This window comes from Budorcas taxicolor, chromosome 3, assembly GCF_023091745.1.
Source record: "Budorcas taxicolor isolate Tak-1 chromosome 3, Takin1.1, whole genome shotgun sequence".
NCBI classification, from domain to species: Eukaryota; Metazoa; Chordata; class Mammalia; order Artiodactyla; family Bovidae; genus Budorcas; species Budorcas taxicolor.
Genome location: NC_068912.1, coordinates 11,306,324 through 11,318,452, shown reverse-complemented (window position 1 = coordinate 11,318,452; position 12,129 = coordinate 11,306,324). Strand labels below are relative to the sequence as shown.

Here is a 12,129-nt window from a genome sequence, read left to right as displayed (position 1 = left end):
TGTCTTCTTAGGGACTAAACTATCAAGTGAATACTTCCTCTCTTGTTTCCTTCAGCCTTTCTTTCTTTATGGGATAATTTCTGTGAACACTGAACCATTCTCAACCCTTTTCTTTCCAAAGAGCAAGCAACAACAGTATTTCTCCCTAACCATACTTCTCCTGCCAGTTCCCACTGTGTCCCTAAACTCCAGTTTACAGCAGATATTTTCATTTTCTGCACTCACTGCCCCACTTCCTCATCCCTTACTTGTGTGTGAACTCACTGAAATTGACTGTGTCCCTTCATTGGACCTGCACTGGACAAGGCCACGTGTCACTAAATCCTAAAGAAAAACATCCGTTGTTATCACCAATTTTGGCCTCAGTTGCACATTTCTTTTTTTTTTTTTGAAAGCTTCTTACCATTGGCTCTGGCACTGGCCCTCCTGGTTGTCTCCCAGCCTCTCTGGCTGGTCTTCTGTGCTGGCTTCCTCCTCTTTTAATGATTCCTTAAAAGATGTGTTCTTCAGGGCTTCTTAGTCATTCTTCTCTTCTTTATGTTCGGTGAGGTATTGACCACTTCCACAACATCAATTTATTCTCAACAGGCTGATTATCCTGACTTGTATCTCCAGCCCAGATTCCTCCCCAGTGCTCCAGGCTCATATGTCTAGTTATTCACTAGACATATCTACCAATACACCTTAGACACCTCAAATTCAACGTGTCCAAGGGGCAATACTCAGCTTCTCTGGCCTTGAGAGTCTACATCTAATCTAGCACTTGCTGTCTCACGAAGGGGCGCCTCCTTTTGTTCAAGCCAGAAAGCTGGCAGCCATTCTGGGCTCATCTCTTCCTTTGATGCCTTACAACCAATTTCCACCAAGTTTTATCTGTTCAACATCTTAAATATCTCTCACATTCACTCGTCTCCTTCTCCACTGCCCTAACGTAAGCCAATGCCACATCACACATACCTCAAAACTTATGTCCTGTCAGGGTTTTCCCTCCAGAGCTTCTCCAAACTTCAGCTAGAATAATCTTTCCAAAATGCAAATCTGAGTGTGGCCACCCCTGCTGCCATTCATACACAAACTGTTAAAATTTTTCATTGCTGGTATCTGTTCTTATAATAAAATCCAAACTTCTTAGAAAGATTTATCAGCCCCTCCATAATCTGGCTCTCAGCATTTGGCTCTTATCCTATAGCCTCCCTGGAGTTTTTTTGTTGTTGTTCTCCTTTTCCTCCATGGCTTCATACCACTTCTTCAAGGGAGACTTCCATGACTCTCAGCCTTCCAGATATTTCATGACATTCTCTGTATGTATTTTAGCAGAGGGCTCACCAGAACATGCCGGGATGCTATAATCAATGTCTGCCTTCCACACTGTACAGCGAGCTCTCTAAGGATCGGAATCATGTCTGTCCTGTACCCCACATTCCCCCATTACTTCCCCCAAGTTCCTGGCACACAGTAAGCACTTAATGAGGACTGGCTGAGTAAATGAACAAATGCTGCTTTTCTTGTGAATAACTCAGTACTTTATACTGGCATTTCTCTAAATTCCCTGTGAATCATGATTGTTTGTATATGACAAAAATGACCATAATTAAGAGTTGACTCAATTAAAGGAGAAGAAGCAATTAAGAGTGATTTATCCATTGCTGGAAGGGTGGAGAGAAAAGGGACCCCTCTTGCATTGTTAGTGGAAATGCAAATTGATACAGCCACTGTGGAGTACAGTATGGAGACTCCTTTAAAAACTAGGAATAATACTACCATATGACCCAGAAATCCCACTACTGAACATACACTCTCAGGAAACCATAATTGAAAAAGACACATGTACCCCAATGTTCACTGAAGCACTAGCTCATTGCAGCTATTTACAATAGTGAGGACATGGAAGCAACCTAGATGTTCTCTGACAGAGAATGGATAAAGAAAATGTGGTACATATACTCAATGGAATATCACTCAGCTACACAAAGGAACACATCTGAGTCAGTGCTAATGTGGTGGATGAACCTAGGGCCTACTATACAGAGGGAAGTAAGTCAGAAAGAGAAAGACAACTCTAGTATACTAATGCGTATATATGGAATCTAGAAAGACAGCAGGGATGAGCCTGTTTGCAGGGCAGCAAAGCAGACTCAGACGTAAAGAACGGACTTTTGTTCACAGTGGAGGAGGGAGAGGGTGGGATGACTTGAGAGAGTAGTACTGAAACATATACATTTCCACATGTGAAACAGATAGCCAGTGGGAATGTGCTGTATGATGCAAAGAACCCAAAGCCAGCTCTGTGACAACCTAGAGGGGTGGGATGGAGACGTAGGAGGCTTAAGAAGGAAGGGACATGTGTATGCCTGTAGCTGATTCCTGTTGATGAGACTGTAAAATAATTATCCTCCAATTTAAAATGAAATAGAACTTTTTTAAAAAACTAATAAAAAAGAGTGATTTATCCCAGAACTCTCCCATAGAGTAATTTAATTCAAAGGAAAAGAATTATTTGACAAAAACCTAGAAAGAGCTTAATGGTGTTACCTAAAGATCTTGGAGAAAAGTTTTGAATCATAATGTACTCAGATTAAGACAGACCATGAAAAGGATACTTTATAGCAGACTGGTTTCCTGAGGGGTCACTTGGGAAACTATGGAGAAATACATATTTTACTTTAAGAACCTTGAAGAGAAGAATTTGTGATAGGAAACTATGGACAACATCTGAATTTGCGGGATTACTAAATAAGACATCTCTTAAGCTGGATAAAATTGGACTCTCTCTCTTATGCTTTATACACCTTTAACCAATAATCCACTCCTCACTCACGCCGTTTCAGATAAGTCTGACATTTTATTTCTCTTCTTTTGTATATGGATCATGGATGAGATTTACAGACAGCACATGCGCTGAAATGGGATAGATGTCATCTTTGACCAAAATCAAGTCAGAAAAGAACATAGTTTAATGTCTGTGACGACACACACATAAAAGAGTATATAAGAAATGAAGCTCACATGTCATAAGGGAAATGCTGTATGCAAGAACACGGACTTCAGAGGAAAAAGATTTTAGATTTTGCATCAGAAAACCCAGGGTGGTATTGCTAAGTAAGATTTCCAGCAGGTGGCGCCCTGAACCAATTAATGTGAAACACACGCTCCAGTGCGCTGTTAGGCACACCTATGCTGTACGTAGTCCCTCAGTCTTTCCGACCCCACGGACTGTAGCCCACCTGGCCCCTCTGTCCATGGGATTCTCCAGGCAAGAATGCTGGAGTGGGTTGCCATTTCCTTCTCCAGGTTAGACACACCTACATTTTAAGAATTAAAATCACTTCCTTTTATATATATATATATATATATTCTACTTACACACTCAGGAGATTGTGGAGTCCATGCACTCTGTGAAACACGTAAATACGTTGCACCTAAACACATTCTTCCACTGGGGACTAGAGTAACAGCACATAATGAAGGCTCACATTAACAAGCCAGACATGCAAATATACATACACATGTATGTGAAATTGGGTCTGTTTCTCAGAGCCAGTCTATCTCCTTCAGATTGGTCCTTTAATACCATCTAGTGAATATGCCACACTTCCCTGCTATATCACCATTCTCTCTCTCCACAATAACTAACCCAGATTTCTATGCTCTCTTTAAATACCAACATCCTCTTTCTCCCAGTTACTCTCAGAAGATGGCATGATCACTTCCTTTAAAAGAGGAGGAAGAGGAGGAGGAGGAGCCACGTCCATCAGCAGGTCAAACTGTCTTATCTTCCAGACGCCAACAAGCAAATCTGCATCTACACCCATCATACCCCCTTGCCCTCCTTCCTTCCTTCAGCGAGACAGAAGGCGGCTCTCCAGGCACCAAAGTGACTCCCTTTTACCATGCTCTGCATCCCATGCCCCTCCCACTTTCTCAGAAACCCTAAGCATCATTCATGGTTTTCTTCTCTATTTCTTTCTCTTGACTATTCAGATTCTCCTTCTCAGTAATTTCTTCCCCAGGGGTTTTTCAAACAACTCGTCTCTCCCACTGACAACACAAATAAAACGGGTGGACGTATAGGTACAAGTTTGACCGTGAGTTAATCATTGCTGAAACCAAGTGATGGGTACATGAAGGTTCATAATACTACTCTGTTGAATTTATTTACATTTGAAGTTTTCCAAAGTGAAACGTTTTAAAAGGAAAAAACAAAAAAGACACTCTTGTTTGGCTCTTCCTGCCTTCCAGCTCACCAGCCTTCCTTCATCCCTTCTCAGCCAGACTTCTAAGAGTAGCCTTTCTGTGTTCTCCCCTCGTCCTCCCCTCCCCTTCCCTCTGCACCCCAATCTGGTTTCTTGCCCTTTTACTCCATAGAAAGTGAAAAAAAAAAAAAAAAACCTGCCACCGGCTTTCACATATCTTACTCTAACGGATAAGTTTAGTTCTGCTTATTCTTGGCTCTGCAGTGGCACGTGGTACACAATCAAGTCCCTTCTTAAATGCTCCCTTCCTTTGAATTCAGAAATGATATTCTGGTTTCCCTCCCACTTCCCTTGCCATTGCGTCTCTCTTTTTCTACTGTGCCATTAAACAGTAGAGTTTTTCTTAGCTCATTCTTAGGTCCTTCTCACCCTACTCTTTCTCTTGTGTGATCTCACTCACACTTTTGGCTTCAAATTCCAACATGCAGATGACTCCCAAAATTAAATCATTGATTCAGACCCTGACCCAGCTCTCAGCTTCAAAGAACCTCAAAGTTAGAAGCTCAGAGCTGAGCTCACCTACCCCAAACCTGGCCTTCTTGCAGGGTTTTCCTGTCTTGGTCAATAGTAGGCAAGCCAGAAATCTTGGAGTCACATTTGACAGCTCCTTCTTTTGTACCATTGCCAATCTACTACCAAATCCTGCACATTTTTGCTCATAAATATCTCTAAAACCCATCTACTTTTCTCTAACTACACCACCACCACCACCGCCCAATCCAAGCTAACCTCACTTCTCACAACGACTACTGAACTGCTATTCAGCTCCAGTGTCTGTCTTGGCACCTTTCCACCCTGTCCTCTGAACAGCAGCTGGGGCAATCATTCTAAAATGCAAAGCTAATCACGTTATTCTTTGGCTTAAAACCCTTCAGTGGTTTCGCCTGTTTTTCGGATGAAGACAAAACCCCTACAGTCATGACAAAGCCCTGTGGGTCAGCTTCCTGTCTCTCTCCAGTTTCATTTCATGCCTCTTTCTGCCTGCCTCTCTGAAGTCAAACCACACTCACTTTTTAGCCATTTATTCTCTCTCCCACCATGAGACCTCTGTGCTCCCTGTTCCTCTGTCTAGAAAGCCCTTTCCTTCATTCTCTGCCTGGTTATTTCCTACTGATCTTCAGAGTCAAATCAAGAGACATTTCCTGGAAGAAGCTTTCCTTGGCCCCTCCGAGGAGGTCAGCTCCCTCTATCATAAACGTCCTCCCCTCTATCGTCTGCCCTTTCATTCATAGTTGCAATTCTACAATGTATTTGCGTGATAATCTGTGCCTCTCTTTGTTCATCCTTGTATCCCACCAGCACCTAGTTCAATGCTTAGCACACAGTAGGCGCTAAGTATTTGTTGAATGAGTAACTGAATGAATGTTCATTCTCTGTCAGTTTTCTGTATACTTAACCTGTCTCCAAGCTGCCTCCCCCGACATCTCTGAGTGAATACTCAGGGGTCACAAACTCACTTTTAATATTAATATATTTCTGTGCTTTTATAACTAGTATATACCAGATACTCATATGTGGGACATGCCAAGCACTATTTTTACTGTAAAGTTTGCAGCCAGATAATTATTTATGTACCTAAAAATGCAGATATAATGAAGCAGAACCCCCAAACTGTACTAAAATATAGCATAAAGCATAAGACTTCAAAGAAATATTGTACTTGTCAAAAACCACTTTAGTCTCTGCTTCCTGACATCTGGGGGTAAAAAAATCACTCTCCTCCACTGTTAGGGGCACAGTTAAGTAAAAAAAAAAAATGTTAAAGTACTGTTGGAAGTTTGTACATAATTAGAAAAGAAAATAAGCTGCATATTCCTTCAAAATAGGTATAATTGGTGCTAAATTGTCTGCTATTTTGGATGGCACCATGACCCTCCACAAAAGTGGACTATAGATGTAGCAAAAAGAAGATTATTAGGGGCTGTTAGCAATTCCCAGATGATGCTCCTCCAAAACTCAGGACTGGCCTGGGTCCATGGCAGGCAACTCCCAGAAAGTGCCCTGGCCAGAAACACAGCAGCCAACCTCTGGGGCCCTATCTCCTCCCAGCTCCCCAGGAATCTGTCTGTTCTCTGGACACCCTGGTGCTCATACTTGGCTTTAAAGCCCAGCATTTCTCCTAGTTGAAAAGATTTCACGAGACCTTCCCCATGGGGCCTGTGAAACCTTGTTCCCAGAACAGGACTAACGATTCCTGCAGGCTTCTATGCTCAGAGCCCGAGAGAAGTCCAGAGCTTTCTAGTGAGCACAGGAGACCGTCCTCTTGGTGGTGACTACTGTAAGATGCATCATGCATTTCTTACTCCTTCTAGCACTCCACTATGCCCAAGCATTCTCAAGGTATCGCCATACCTTGAAACATGTGGTCCATGGCTAAGTCCCCCAGAGCCTCACACACAATCTCCAAGAAACTAGCTTGAAACGCTCAATCTGAAGAAGGCTGGTTGGACAAACCATCTGTAAACAAAGGAAGCTAGTGTTTGTTTCTGCACCTATGATGGATCTACCTATCCAGACCCTTTTCCATTTTACCTTATTTAATTCTAGATATTAGTTGGCTCTTCTAGAAGAGGAAACCAAGGCTCAAGAAACCTAGTGCATGCCCACAGTTACACAAGTAGACAGCAAGACCGCTGATGCAGACCCAGGTCCATGTCGTCCCCAAACAGTTGTTTCCTCCGCTATACTTGTCTTTCCAGCTTCCCGTATCATAAGACTCTGTCTCGCCCACCGTCCATTCTCTCAGTAGAACCATCATAGGACAACATCACATTACAGAAGCAAAAAGATACATCTTCCAAGGAGGACACAAAGAAGTTTAAAGACGTTGTATTCCATTACAATTCATAGGAACTGAAAAAAGACATAAACACTGAAATCATGTTGAGGAGAGTAGGTTCCATTTCCTATGGCTTTTAAATGCAAACGAAAATGAACAGTTTTGCTAGTAAGTGGAATCATTGTAAAGACAATAAACTAACTAGTTCCTAGACAAAATATAACTGATCCGTGCCAGGCTAGCTCTCCAGAAATGACAGATCACTTTTGTAGGGGGACATTGTATAAAACCCTCCATTTCTAGTGGTGTCACTTGGGAACCACAGTGCCACACCCAGCTGCTTCTAAAAGGTGTTGTGTCCAGCAGACCAGAAAACGTTCCCTTCTCCCCAACACAGGCTATTCTTTACCAACAGCCAAAATTAACCCTTTAACAAATAAATCAGATTCCACCACTCCTCTGCTCAAACCCACCAATGACTTTTCATTAGCATGAAGGAAAGCTTGAGCTACAAGACTTACCACTTGGTCTGCAATAGCCCTGAGGTAGTGATTTGAAAATTTGGTGGAGTATTTTTTTTTTTTTTGCTTTATTTCTGTAATGATTGCAGACCACTACTAGCTACAGAGAGGAAGGGGACCTGGAGTTCGTATGTCCTGCAATATGTAGATGAATCTCACACAAAGAAGACCTGCCCCATGTGGTGCACTTCTTTTGAATGACCTACTGAAAGGCTAGTTGCTGGTATCTGAACCTGAAGTCTATCTCATTTTTCCATATAAATACAATTTTCTGCATAGTTTAAAATTTCCTAAAATATTCAGGAATGCAAAATGGTGCATGCTTTGCAAGAATATTTAATTTATTTTGATCATAAATTTATCAACAAGTGTGGACCAGTTTGGAAAATCACAACACTGCTGATGATTGATATTCTTTGTGATATTGATAATACACCTGCACTTTTTTCGCGTATCTGCATCTATAGTTATTGCATTGGAGGTGATTCTTCATATAGGTATAAGACTGCTAGTGTGGTATTTATGTATTAAAATACATAGCATTTATTATATTTCCTTATATTTCAAAGAAAGGAATTTAATTGATTTGTTTTAATTATACTTATAAGTTGTATTACCTATAAACTTCATTTCAGGATAGTAAAGGAAAAGTGAGGAGATACTAGACTTAACACACAAGGCAGAGTTGGCTGTGATGGGGTTGAGTACATTATGCTGTATGACGTGCCCCGTATTTTTTTTTTTAACCACACTACCATGGCATGTGGGATCTTAGTTCCCCAATCAGGGATTGAGCCCTTGCCCCTTTATTAGAAGCATGGAATCTTAACCTCTGCACTGCTAGGGCAGTTCCAACATGCCCCATATTAATCTCTGAGCTTGACTCTGTTCATCACTGTCTCTGCTCCAGCCACACTAACCCCTGTGCTTTCCCTCCAAGTCACCAAGCTCATGCCCACCCCAGGCTCTCTGCTCTTGCTGTTTCTCTGTTTGGAACGCCCATCATCTGGATTTCATGGAGCTCTCTTGCTTCATTTACTCTCCACTCACATGCCACCTCCTGGGAAAGTCTTCCGGGACCATCAGGCTTCACATCACTCTTTTATCATCGATTCCTCCGGCAGGTATCTCTACCTGCAATTCTACCATAATATTATTTACCTACCTAATCCTTGTCTCTGTCACAGAAATATGCACTCCATGAGGGAAGTGGGAAATGCTGTTTTGGATCCCTGTGCCTGGAAAGGGGCATAAAGTGGGTGCTTGATAAATATTTGAAAGTGGATGAATTAATGCAAGAAGACATTGCCTGTGTTCCTGATCCCTAGGAGCTGCAGCTCTTTCTCTTTTTTATCTACATAATTTACAGCCAATCTAAGTCAGCATTAATTCTTTCAAACATATCCATCAAATGCTGACCATATTTCAAGCGGTGAGAACACAATAATAAATAAGACATATCCTGTCTGCACAGTTTGTAATTAATGGTCATTTTCAGCACCTGTGAATCATTTGAGTCCTACAGTGAAGTGACTTTTTTTTTTAATCTATCCATTTCTATTTTATATTGAGTATCTTTAAAATGCAATACTTATGACATTCATAAATTAAAAATTCTCTCTCTTGTGTTAAGAAAAATGTTGCTAGCACGTATATAAGAACTTTTACCAGTTTGGAAAATCTTGCCACTGGTCCTGGTGATGTTATTCTACAAGTTCCCAAAACATCACCCCTCAGAGACTGAGAGAGCTAAAAGCTGGGTGATGCCTAAATAAGTGGAAGTTTTTAGTTCCCTTCAGTGGTGTAACCAGCAGGGACCTCTACCTACCTGGCTGAGATGAAGTCACCTACATAAGGCACACAGGGGCCATCTGCCCTCTGAAGGACTCCACCAGCTAGAAAGCCCATTCCATCCTCTTTGTTAGGGTAGCACAGGTTAGTACCAGCCCCAGCTGGTGGCATACAGCCACCTGGAGGTTCCAGGCAGCGGCTGATCATTCAGGGCCTTTCATTCCCCTACTGTCTGGCCAGGCACCTTTTCTTCATGCTGAGGAGTGAGACAAAAGCAACCTTCAAACTAACAAAACCTATACACTTGTACACAGCTCTACAGAGCTATATAGAGCTGTACAATGGACTTTCTCATTCATTTTCACATTTGGAAGATGGACAGTACAATTTTGTTTTAATAAATAAGCAAGTTAAAGATCAGAGAGGCTTGGAAACTTGGCAAAGCTGCAACTTAAACCAGTATCTCCTGATTCCAAGTTAGAAAATGGAAACCATTGTCTAGCTACAATCAGGTTTGGGGGATTATCTGTGGAGTTAAATTCTCACTGATATAGAACTTGACCTGAGGAGCTGGCTACATTGCACCCTGATAAAGCACTTGAACGAATCTCAATTCACTGCCTACTTGGGCACACATCCCATCCCAGCTCCCATAATTTCATAAAGACTACATTTCATAAAGAATACATTCATAGAGAGCTTCCAGAATCGAGAAAAGCTTAGAGTGAGCCATGATGACTGTATCCCCTGGTCCGAAACTTTCACAGTGCTAGAAACTGTTGGCACTCAGCAGCACCATTATAACAGAATGATGCAGAAGAGGAGTGGACTAGAAAGATGTAGGTAGTATTCTGGATTATGGCTGAAAACCCTGAAAGGCCTCTTCTGTAAACTCCTTCCCTACAACCCCCCAAGCCCCCATCCACACACACAGACCAATTTTTCCTTTCAGGCCTGACCTTAAAGCAAAAAGATCTAGGATAAACTGAGTTAAAAATAAAAGGCTCCAGAAGGGCTGTACAGGGATTTCAGGTCCAAAGGCCATATCCATCGGACTGTCAGGAAAGAGTTAATATCAGAACTGGTGTTCCATCAAAGTAACTCAGGAAGGTAAAGCTCTGTTGGTTCTTATTGCAAGATTCCTAAGTCCCTTTAAAAGTACCAGACTAACTTCCAAAGAATTTCAGGAGTTTCAGCTTGCTGCAAACACACACAAGTCCCCAAGCTAAAAAAAAAAAAATCAGTCTCCTTCCAGAGTCCTCCTGTCTGCCGTATCAATTCCCCACTTCTTAGCATGGATTGGATTCTCCTATCTCACCCCACCCCAGTTTCTTCAGAGCACAAGTGACAGCTGGCTGTGTCCTCTGGTCACCTGTCCAGAGCCCTGGGTTGGAGACATGCTGACTCCCCAGCAGTCAGGAGGAGAGGTGAGTCTCCTCAAGTTTCCTGAGTTCACCTGAGGTGGAGGTCAGTTCCCAGCTCAGGCAGTTCCCTCTAGCTAACAGACTAGAGGCTGCAATATGAAATGGAGAGAGCCAGACCAGCCCAAAATAGAAAACCAATTCGACCAAGCTCCCAATCTTCCTGAATATGGCCCATTAGATGAAACAGGGAAAGAGAGCTGAAGTGCATGCAGGATGAGAGAGTTGGTGAGAAAACTGCTTGCTGGAAACCAAGAATTATGAAAAGAACATTCTGATACCAACCTCAAAGCCTGTCCGGCAAGCAGGAAAGGCTGCGAACTTTTCAGTCAAGACCACTGAAGTATAAGACCTTGACTTTCTGGGGACAAGTTCGTCTCCTGCTGATAATTAGCGTGCTGCTGTGTAGTTTATTCCACTGAGACGAAGAACAATGATTACATCTCACCTTGTAGATGAGGAAGTGAGTGATGAGCTCTAGCACACACACAAAAAGCCTATCCTTTGGAATACAAAAGGATAGCCGACAAAGACAGCACAGGTCCTCACCTTCTACAGGACCCCATCCACCTCCTGACCCATCTTGGTCAAGGTGAGTGTTACCTTCGAGGACAACTGGACTTTTCCTTATCAGCATATGGGATGATCTGCCTTTTCATGTGCTCAGAGGTAAAGGAATGGAGCCATAGTGGTTTCAAAACCTATGGCCAGGCATCCCGCTCACTCTTTGCCAGTGATTTTTCTGCGAAGAAAGGATTCAAAGGCTGTGTCAGGCTAAGCAGAGAAATGTAGCAGGCATCTGAGCCTTCGCTAGACAATAGAAAATTAATAAGGGAGGAACAGGGAAAGAACAAAGAGGGAGGAGACGAAAATGAGGGGAGGTCCAGGATTCCCAAGGAAAGGGGTTTTCTTTCTCTTCCCAGAGCCCCCAGGGAGGAATAAATATAACTATCAACCTAGCATGACAGCATATAAAATAAAAGAGGTACCTGCCAGGTGACCATCTCTGCCGGGACTCGAACCCGGAACCTCTGGATTAGAAGTCCAGCGCGCTCGTCCATTGCGCCACAGAGACCTCACCACACACACAGCATCAGCACCAGAACTGAAAAAGCACATACCTTCTGCATCACCGAGCCATCTCAGCATCCTGCTCTCTGAGCGGTGGGGGGACAGGGACAGCTGGAAAATCTGGAGTGGAGATCCACCAGCCGGCTCCATCAAAGCTTTTCTCAGTACCGTGGGTCCTGGGGTCCGCAGAGGACCGGAGGAATGTGAAAGTGGTCATTTCCCCAGTCCCAGAATCTCTGATGGAGTAGGACAGAGCGTGAGTCTTTGCTCTTCGTTCCTCCCCATCCCTAAGG

The 12,129-nt window shown here is 42.8% G+C and overlaps 1 non-coding gene across 1 annotated transcript; it reads right to left on the bottom strand.

Annotated features, from left to right (window-relative positions):
• Positions 1-11,766: 11,766 nt before the first annotated feature.
• TRNAR-UCU (transfer RNA arginine (anticodon UCU)) lies at positions 11,767-11,840 on the bottom strand. The gene has a single exon. It is a non-coding gene; the product is annotated as a tRNA-Arg (tRNA).
• Positions 11,841-12,129: the final 289 nt, after the last annotated feature.